This window comes from Lipotes vexillifer, unplaced genomic scaffold, assembly GCF_000442215.2.
Source record: "Lipotes vexillifer unplaced genomic scaffold, Lipotes_vexillifer_v1.1 scaffold544, whole genome shotgun sequence".
Lineage (NCBI taxonomy): Eukaryota > Metazoa > Chordata > Mammalia > Artiodactyla > Lipotidae > Lipotes > Lipotes vexillifer.
The window spans coordinates 398001-408387 of NW_006776844.1; the positions used below are offsets into that span (position 1 = coordinate 398001).

The window sequence follows — 10387 nt, forward strand, 5'->3', positions numbered from 1 at the left end:
TTTTTTTGTTATTGAGCTGCATGAGCTGCTTGTAAATTTTGGAAATTAATCCTTTGTCAGTTTCTTCATTTGCAAATATTTTCTCCCATTCTGAGGGTTGTCTTTTGGTCTTGTTTATGGTTTCCTTTGCTGTGCAAAAGCTTTGAAGTTTCATTAGGTCCCATTTGTTTATTTTTGTTTTTATTTCCATTTCTCTAGGAGGTGGGTCAAAAAGGATCTTGCTGTGATTTATGTCATAGAGTGTTCTGCCTATGTTTTCCTCTAAGAATTTGATAGTTTCTGGCCTTACATTTAGGTCTTTAATCCATTTTGAGCTTATTTTTGCATATGGTGTTAGGGAATGATCTAATCTCATACTTTTACAAGAACCTGTCCAGTTTTCCCAGCACCACTTATTGAAGAGGCTGTCCTTTCTCCACTGTACATTCCTGCCACCTTTATCAAAGATAAGGTGTCCAGATGTGTGTGGGTTTATCTCTGGACTTTCTATCTTGTTCCATTGATCTATCTTTCTGTTTTTGTGTCAGTACCATACTGTCTTGATTACTGTAGCTTTGTAATATAGTCTGAAGTCAGGGAGCCTGATTCCTCCAGCTCCATGTAATTTGTTTTTTAATTGCTAATATAAAGTGAGAATTTTTCTTCTTATTACATACTCTTCTAAAGAATTATTTATAACGTTTGCTTATTAAAGTATTATATGTATAGTGTAATTTAACCAATTCCTTATTATTAGTCATTGTGATGGCTAATATTTCATGAAATGTCATGAAATTAAAACTCTGATAGACAAATTTTTCATAAATGTTAGATGAGGAATTCATTGTCAAAAGTGTTGAATTACTTTTTGAAAGAGTTGTGACATATTTTATCAGATACATAATAACTTCCAGACTCTCTTAAAAAATGCCTGTTGCAGTGCATAAGTATGTTAACCTATAACCTTGCCAGTACTAAATATTTTCATTAAAATAGTTTTGAAAAGGTGACAGCTGAAAATTCTACCTAATGTTGAATACTTTATATTTACTTAACTTTGAGCTTGATTATTATGTATATTTGTATATAAACACATTTATATTTATTGGCCATTTAAAATTTTTTTCCTTTGAAATTTTCCTTTTTTTTCTTAATAGGACTGTTTATCTTCTTATACAGATTCAAAGAGCTACTTATATATTAGAACTAATACTCCTTTTATTGTCATTGTATTGAAAATATTTTCTCCAGCTTTTTTTTAGTCCATTTTATTTGGGTTTCATGTACTAACGCATGATTTTCTCCCTTGCTTTAAATCTAAAATTCTTTTTTTTGTTGTTTTGTTTTACTATGATACACAAACACATATGAACACACAAATTTAAAGAGAAGTGGAAAAAACATTGCAATGTGTTAGTGTCCACAGTATTAGCCTAAAGTTATCCATAACACACGCTTACTATTATTTTAATGTCTGTAAAATCTGTAGTAATGTCACCTCTCTTATTCTTATAATTGATGACTTCTGCTTTCTCCCTCTTTTGTTTTTTCCTGATCAGTCTGGCTTTGGGGTTTCATCAATTTTATTGATCTTATCAAAGAATTGTCTTTGCTTTCGAAAAGAAATCACTAGAAAAAACATTAATGTATTAATAATATATGTAATGCAATGCAAAAAGAAAACCCAAAAAACAAAAATAAAAGGCACAACTGCACCACATACAAAATAACAGCACAATTCTGTAAAAATTACCTGGGCTTGTTTTTAAAAGAAATAAATGGCAGGAGGTGGTGAGGCTGGGGCAGCAGGAGCTGGTGGGGTGACAGCAGAGAGAGCTGTGGGGACAGCAGACCATGATGAATTCACACAGGCAGCAGTGTAGGCCATGAAGAGAGGGGCTGCCAAGAATCCATGGGAGGCTGGGCAGGCAGCAGGCAACCCTCGAGCTGGAAGCAACATGGTGCTGTTCAAGGAGTATGGAGTCATCCTACCTGCTCTGTAGAAGAGTGTCAAGTAGGGCAGCTGTATTCTGTGGTGGAGGCCAGGTAAAATGGGAATGGGTGGTGGTGAAAGTGTGGAGGTTCTGGTGAATGGGATCTATGAAAAGAACGGTGAGAAAGGCCAGTACACGCACAAGATCTACCACTTACAGGGCAAAGTGCCCACGTTTGTTCAAATGCTGGCCTCAGATGGAGCCCTGGATATATATGAAAAAGCATGGAATGACTACTTTTATTACAGAATTGTTATTACAAATGAGTACATGAAAGAAGACTTTCTGATTAAAATGGAAACCTGGCATAAACCAGATCTTGGCATCCAGGAAAATGTGCATAAACTGGAGCCTGAGGCATGGGAACATGTGGAAGCCATATATATAGACATTGCAGATCAAAGTGAAGTACTTAGACAGCATTACAAGGCAGAGGAAGATCCAGAAAAGTTTTTTATCTATCAAAACAGGCCGAGGACCCTTGACCCCAATTGGAAACAAGAACTTGTAAATCAGAAAGACTTCCCATACTTGTGTGCATATAAATTGGATACTGTCAAGTTCAAGGGGTGGGGCCTACAGAACAAAGTGGAAAACTTTATACATAAGCAAGAGAGGCCTCTGTTTACAAACTTCCACAGGCAGCTATACTGTTGGATCAATAACTGAGTTGACCTGACTATGGAGAATATTTGAAGGATGGAAGAAGAGACAAAGAGACAGATGGATGAGATGAGACAGAAGGACCCAGTGAAAGGAATGATAGAAGATGAATAAAACCATCCCTCCCTTTTCTGCACTTTTTGCAAGACAGTGGTCAATAAGAAGGCCCAGCAGCTCCACCATCCCAAATGACATGGCATCCACAGACGCAGCCTTTCTGTGTCCATTCTTCAGGCAACTTTCAATCCCTTACTGTAGATAATTCCAGATGCCTTTTAATATTGTGAACAAAGAGGCTGTCTGATTTTTTTTCTGAATTTTATTTTATTTATTTTTTTATACAGCAGGTCCTTATTAGTCATCAATTTTATACACATTAGTGTATACATGTCAATCCCAATCGCCCAATTCATCACACCACCACCCCCAACCCCCCACCACTTTCCCCACTAGGTGTCCATATGTTTGTTCTCTACATCTGTGTCTCAATTTCTGCCCTGCAAACAGGTTCATCTGTACCATTTTTCTAGGTTCCACATATATGCGTTAATATATGATATTTGTTTTTCTCTTTCTGACTTACTTCACTCTGTATGACAGTCTCTAGATCCATCCACTTTTCTACAAATGACCCAATTTCATTCCTTTTTATGGCTTAGTAATATTCCATTGTACATATGTACCATATCTTCTTTATCCATTCATCTGTCAATGGGCACTAAAGTTGCTTCCATGACTTGGCTATTGTGAATAGTGCTGCAATGAACATTGCAGTGTATGTGTCTTTTTGAATTATGGTTTTCTCTGGGTATATGCCTAGTAGTGGGATTGCTGGATCATATGGTAAATCTATATTTAGTTTTTTAAGGAACTTCCATACTGTTCTTCATAGTGACTATAGCAATTTACATTCCTACCAACAGTGCAAGAAGGTTCCCTTTTCTCCACATGCTCTCCAGCATCTGTTGTTTGTATATTTTCTTATGATGACCATTCTAACTGGTGTGAGGTGATGCCTCATTGTAGTTTGATTTGCATTTCTCTAATAATTTGTGATGTTGAGCAGCTTTTCCTGTGCTTCTTGTCCATCTGTATGTCTTCTTTGGAGAAATGTCTATTTAGGTCTTCTACCCATTTTTGATCGAGTTGTTTGTATTTTTAATATTGAGCAGCATGAGCTGTTTATATATTTTGGAGATTAATCCTTTGTTCATTGATTTATTTGCAAATACTTTCTCCCATTCTGAGAGTTGTTTTTTTCATCTTCTTTATGGCTTTCTTTGTTGTGCAAAAACTTTTAAGTTTCATTAGGTCCCATTTGTTTATTTTTGTTTTTATTACCATTACTCTAGGAGGTGGATCAAAAAAGATTTTACTGTGATTTATGTCAAAGAGTGTTCTTCCTATGTTTTCCTCTAAGAGTTTTATGGTGTCCGGTCTTACATTTATGTCTCAAATCCATTTTGAGTTTATTTTTGTGTATGGTGTTAGGGAGTGTTCTAATTTCATTCTTTTACATGTAGCTGTCCAGTTTCTTGATTATTGTAGCTTTGTAGTATAGTCTGAAGTCAGGGAGTCTGATTCCTCAAGCTGTTTTTTTTTCCCTCAAGACTGTTTTGGCTATTTGGTGTATTTTGTGTCTCCATATTAATTTTAAGATTTTTTGTTCTAGTTCCATAAAAAATGCCATTGGTAATTTGATAGGGCTTGCATTGAATCTGTATATTGATTTGGGTAATATAGTCATTTTCACTGTATTGATTCTTCCAATCCAAGAATATGGTATATCTCTCCATCTGTTGGTATCCTTTTTTTGTGTGTGTGTGATATGAGGGCCTCTCACTGTTGTGACCTCTCCTGTTGCAGAGCACAGGCTCTGGATGCACAGGCTCAGCAGCCATGGCTCATGGGCCCAGCCACTCTGTAGCATGTGGGATCTTCATGGACCAGAGCACAAACCCATGTCCCCTGCATCAGCAGGCAGACTCTCAAACACTGTGCCACCAGGGAAGCCCTGATATCCTCTTTAATTTCTTTCATCAGTGTCTTATAATTTTCTGCATATAGGTCTTTAGTCTCCCTAGGTAGGTTTATTCCTAGGTATTTTATTATTTTTGTTGCAATGGTAAATGGGAGTGTTTCCTTAATTTCTCTTTCAGATTTTTCATAATTAGTGTATAGGAATGCAAGAGATTTCTGTGTATTAATTTTGTGTCCTGCAACTTTACCAAATTCATTGATTTACTCTAGTAGTTTCCTGGTGACATCTTTGGCATTCTATATGTACAGTATCAGGTCATCTGCAAACAGTGACAGTTTTACTTCTTCTTTTCCAATTTGTATCTTTTATTTCTTTTTCTTCTCTGACTTCCATTGCTAAGACATCCAAAACTATGTTGAATAATTGTGGTGAGAGTGGACATACTTGTCTTGTTCCTGATCTTAGAGGAAATGCTTTCATTTTTTCACCATTGAGAATTATGTTTGCTGTAAGTTTGTCGTATATGGCCTTTATTATGTTGAGGTAGATTCCCTCTATGCTCACTTTCTGGAGAGTTTTTTTATCATAAACAGGTGTTCAATTTTGTCATAAGCTTTTTCTGCATCTATTGAGATGATCATATGGTTTTTATTCTTCAATTTGTTAATATGGTTTATCACATTGAATGATTTATGTATATTGAAGAATCCTTTCATCCCTTGGATAAATCCCATTTGATCATGGTGTATGATCCTTTTAATCTGTTGTTGGATTCTGTTGCCTACTATTTTGTTGAGGATTTTTGCATCTATATTCATCAGTGATATTGGTCTGTAATTTTCTCTTTTTTTGTAGTATCCTTGTCTGGTTTTGATATCAGGGTGATGGTGGCCTCACAGAATGAGTTTGGGAGTGTGCCTCCCTCTTCTATATTTTGGAAGAGTTTGAGAAGGATCGGTGTTAGCTGATCTCTAAATGTTTGATAGAATTCCCCTGTCCAGCCATCTGGTCCTGGACTTTTGTTTATTAAAAGTTTTTAATCACAGTTTCAATTTAAGTGCTTGTGGTTCATCTGTCCATATTTTCTATTTCTTCCTGGTTTAGTCTTGGAAGGTTATACCTTTCTAAGAATTTGTCCATTTCTTCCCAGTTGTACATTTTATTGGCATAAAGTTGCTTGTCATAGTCTCTTAGGATGCTGTGTATTTCTGTGGTGTCTGTTGTAATTTCTCCTTTTTCATTTCTAATTTTATTGATTTCTGTCCTCTCTGTCTTTTTCTTGATGAGTCTGGCTAATGGTTTATCAATTTTGTTTATCTTCTCAAAGAACAAGCTTTTAGTTTTATTGATCTTTGCTATTGTTTTCTTAGTTTCTATTTCATTTATTTCTGCTCTGATCTTTATGATTTCTTTCCTTCTGCTAACTTTGGGTTTTGCTTGTTCTTTCTCTAGTTCCTTTAGGTGTAATATTAGATTGTTTGAGATTTTTCTTGTTTCTTGAGGTAGGCTTATATAGATATAAACTTCCCTCTTAGAAATGCTTTTGCTGCATCCCATAGGTTTTGGGTCATCATGTTTTCATTGTCATTTGTTTCTAGGTATTTGCTGATTTCCTCCTTGATTTCTTTGGTGATCTCTTGGTTATTTTTATCGTATTGTTTTGCCTCCATGTGCTTGTGTTTTTTCGTTTTTTTCCCTGTAACACATGTCTAATCTCATAGCATTGTGGTGAGAAAAGATGCTTGATATGATTTCAATTTTCTTAAATTTACTGAGCCTTGATTTGTGACCCAAGATGTGATCTATCCTAGAGAATGTTCTGTGTGCACTTGAGAAGAAAGTGTAATCTGTTGTTTTTGGATAGAATGTCCTAAAAATATAAGTTAAATCTATCTAGTCTATTGTATCATTTAAAGCTTCTGTTTCCTTATTTATTTTCATTTTGGATTATGTGTCCATTGGTGTATGTGATGTGTTAAAGTTCCCTACTATTATTGTGTTACTGTCGATTTCCTCTTTTATAGCTGTTAGCAGTTGCCTTATGTATTGTGGTGCTGCTATGTTTGGTGCATACATATTTATAATTGTTATATCTTCTTCTTGGATTGATCCCTTGATCATTCTGTAGTGTCCTTCCTTGTCCCTTGTAACATTCTTTATTTTAAAGTGTACTTCATCTGATATGAGTATTGCTACTCCAGCTTTGTTTTGATCTCCATTTGCATGGAATATCTTTTTTGATCCCCTCACATTCAGTCTGTATGTGTCCCTATGTCTGAAGTGGGTCCCTTTTAGACAACATATAGATGGGTCTTGTTTTTGTATCCATTCAGCAAGCCTGTTTCTTTTGGTTGGAGCATTTAATCCATTTGCGTTTAAGGTAATTATTGATATGTATATTCCTCTGACCATTTTCTTAGTTGTTTTGTGTTTGTTTTTGTAGGTCCTTTTCTTCACTTGTATTTCCCACTTAGAGAACTTCCTTTAGCATTTGTTGTAGAGCTGGTTTGGTGGTGCTGAATTCTCTTAGCTTCTGCTTATCTGTAAAGCTTTTGATTTCTCCATTGAATCTGAATGAGATCCTTGGTGGGTAGAGTAATCTTGTTTGTAGGTTCTTCCCGTTCATCACTTTAAGTATATCATGCCACTCCCTTCTGGCTTGTAGAGTTGCTGCTGAGAAATCTGCTGTTAACCTTATGGGAGTTCCCTTGTATGTTATTTGTCATTTTTCCCTTTCTGCTTTTAATAATTTTTCTTTTTCTTTGATTTTTGCCATTTTGATTACTATGTGTTTGGCGTGTTTCTCTTTGGGTTTATCCTGTATGTGACTCTCTGTGCTTCCTGGACTTGGATGGCTATTTCCTTTCCCATATTAGGGAAGTTTTCGACTATAATCTCTTCAAATATTTTCTCAGGTCCTTTCTCTCTCTCTTCTCCTTCTGGGACCCCTATAATGTGAATGTTGTTGCATTTAATGTTGTCCCAGAGGCTTCTTAGGTTGTCTTCATTTGTTTTCATTCATTTTTCTTTATTCTGTTCTGTGGCAGTGAATTCCACCATTTTGTATTCCAGGTCACTTATCCGTTCTTCTGCCTCAGTTATTCTGCTATTGTTTCCTTCTAGTATGGTTTAATTTCAGTTATTGTATTGTTCATCTCTGTTTATTTGTTCTTTAATTCTTCTAGGTCTTTGTTAAACATTTCTTGCATCTTCTCAATCTTTGCCTCCATTCTTTTTCCGAGGTCCTGTATCATCTTCACCATCATTATGCTGAATTCTTTTTCTGCTAGGTTGCCTATCTCCACTTCATTTAGTTGTTTTTCTGAGACTTTAACTTGTTCCCTCATCTGGTACATAGCTCTTTGCCTTTTCATCTTGTCTATATTTCTGTGAATGTGTTTTTTGTTCCACAGGCTGTAGGATTGTAGTTTTTGCTTCTGCTGTCTGCCCTCTGGTCAATGAGGCTATCTAAAAGGCTTGTGCAAGTTTCCTGATGGGATGGACTGGTGGTGGGTAGAGCTGACTGTTGCTCTGGTGGGCAGAGCTCAGTAAAACTTTAATCTGCTTGACTGCTGATGAGTGGGGCTGGGTTCCCTCCCTGTTGTTTGTTTGGCCTGAGGCAACCCAACACTGGAGCCTACCTGGGCTCTTTGGTGAGGCTAATGGCCAACTTTGGGACGACTCACACTAAGGGGTACTTCCCAGAACTTCTGATGCCAGTGTCCTTGTCCCCATGGTGAGCCACAACCATCACCCACCTCTGCAGACGACCCTCCAACACTAGCAGGTAGGTCTGATTCCATCTCCCCTGGGGTCACTGCTCCTTCCCCTGGGTCCTATTGCACACACTACTTTGTGTGTGCCCTCCAAGAGTGGAGTCTCTGTTTCCCCCAGTCCTGTTGAAGTCCTGCAATCAAGTCTCACTGGCCTTCAAGTCTGATTCTCTCAGAATTCCTCCTCCCATTGCCAGACCACCAGGTTGGGACCCTGATGTGGGGCTCAGAACCTTCACTTCAGTGGGTGGACTTTTGTGATATAGTTCTGCAGTCTGTTCATAACCCCCCCCCCAGCAGTTATGGGATTTGATTTAACTGTGGTTGTACCCCTCCTACCATCTCATTGTGGCTTCTTCTTTGTCTTTGGATGTGGGGTATCTTCTTTGGTGAGTTCTAGTGTCTTCCTGTTGATGATTGTCCAGCAGCTAGTTGTGATTCTGGTAGATTGTCTGATATTATGAAGCCAGTGTGTTCAGGAGCCTGCCCCTCTGAGCATGTAGGTGGCTGTATTTACAGCTCCTCCCTCTTCAACCATTGTGTTCTCAGCCCATTTATGTGCCACCCCCTTTTATTTGCAAGTTACATTTTTATTCTTTCAAAATAAATGTCTTTAGTGATGTGATACTTTAAACGATTTATATTTGTTTGTTTTCAACCTTGGTGTAAACTGAGGTTTCTTTTTGTTTTGTTTTGTTTTGTTTTTTTTCCTGGGCAGACCTCTGCAATTTTGAGTGCTCACATGGGGTCAGTGGGTGAGTCAGAAATATAGATTTTCCCCTCCCAGCTCCACAGAACTGCAATGTAGCTTTATAACTCTGACCTTTGCTCTCAGTAACCCATTGTTAGTGTTCACTAGGCACCATGGAAGTACTCAAGGCCCAGCTAGGCTCTTTTAAAAATTAAACAAATACAAATTAAAAAAAAAAAAAAAAAGAAAGAATTGATTGACAAAGTCAAGGTTGTTAAATAGTATGTCTTGTGTTTTGTTTTGTTTTGTCTTAAAGAAATTCTGCATTAAGTGAAGGCATGGGAGGAGAGTTGGTATAAAAATATTTGAAGAGTTCAGCATAAGAATATTTCAGCTACTTTTAATTTGTCATTGTGTAGGTCATTCAGGTATAGTAATTCCAAAAGACATTCACAGAAAGCTTAGCTTTCTCTACTCTTTGAAGAAAATCATTAAATTAGTGTTACCTCCAATAATGATTAAAGAGATTCTATGAAATAGCTTATAGTTTCCTTGAAACAGTAATAATAACAAATGAAAATGTCACAGATTGTAAAAGTGTAAATTAAGATGACTTTTTTGAAATAAAAACTTGGCAGTATGTGATTCAAACAAGTATTAATACTTTGGTCTGTCAATTCTCAATCTAGGAAACTTTCCTGAGGAAATAAACTGAAAAGAAGAAAAATCTTTATGCCCCAAAATATGTTTATTGTATCAACACTGTTTTTTAATTATAAAAATTCAAAGACAGTTCTTTGCCCCAAGATATGGCAGTAGTTAAATTAATTGGCTTATCAAGTCATTTGAGTATATTATAATCACTGAAATGTTTACAAATACCATGTAATGACTTTGAAAATGCTTATGAAATAATGTTAAGTAAGTTAAGAAGTATTATACACAGTCAATTATAATTCTTAATAAGCAAATGCAGATAAGAAGGATTCAGCAAGTCAACATATTAATGGTATTCATCTTTGAAGGAGAATCAAATGGTAGAAAACAAACAGTAGTTATGAAATGGAGACTGGAATCCAAATTAGTCAGCGTGTCTTATCTGTGACTTATTATGTTACACTTAACTTTCTTAAGTAAGTTACATAATACATCATTTCCTCAATTTCCTCAGCTTTGAAAAAGGAAGGATGATATCAGTATTACATCATAAGAGTAATTGTTTTATTAAATTGTTTTGTTAAGTGAGTTAATACATATGCAACATTTAGAACAGTGCTTGAAACAAAAGAAACACTTTTCAGATACT

General features: G+C 36.2%; 1 pseudogene; it reads left to right on the forward strand.

Annotated features, from left to right (window-relative positions):
- The first annotated feature begins 1937 nt into the window (after positions 1–1937).
- Positions 1938–2750, forward strand: LOC103090636 (phosphatidylinositol transfer protein alpha isoform pseudogene; annotated as a pseudogene).
- Positions 2751–10387: the final 7637 nt, after the last annotated feature.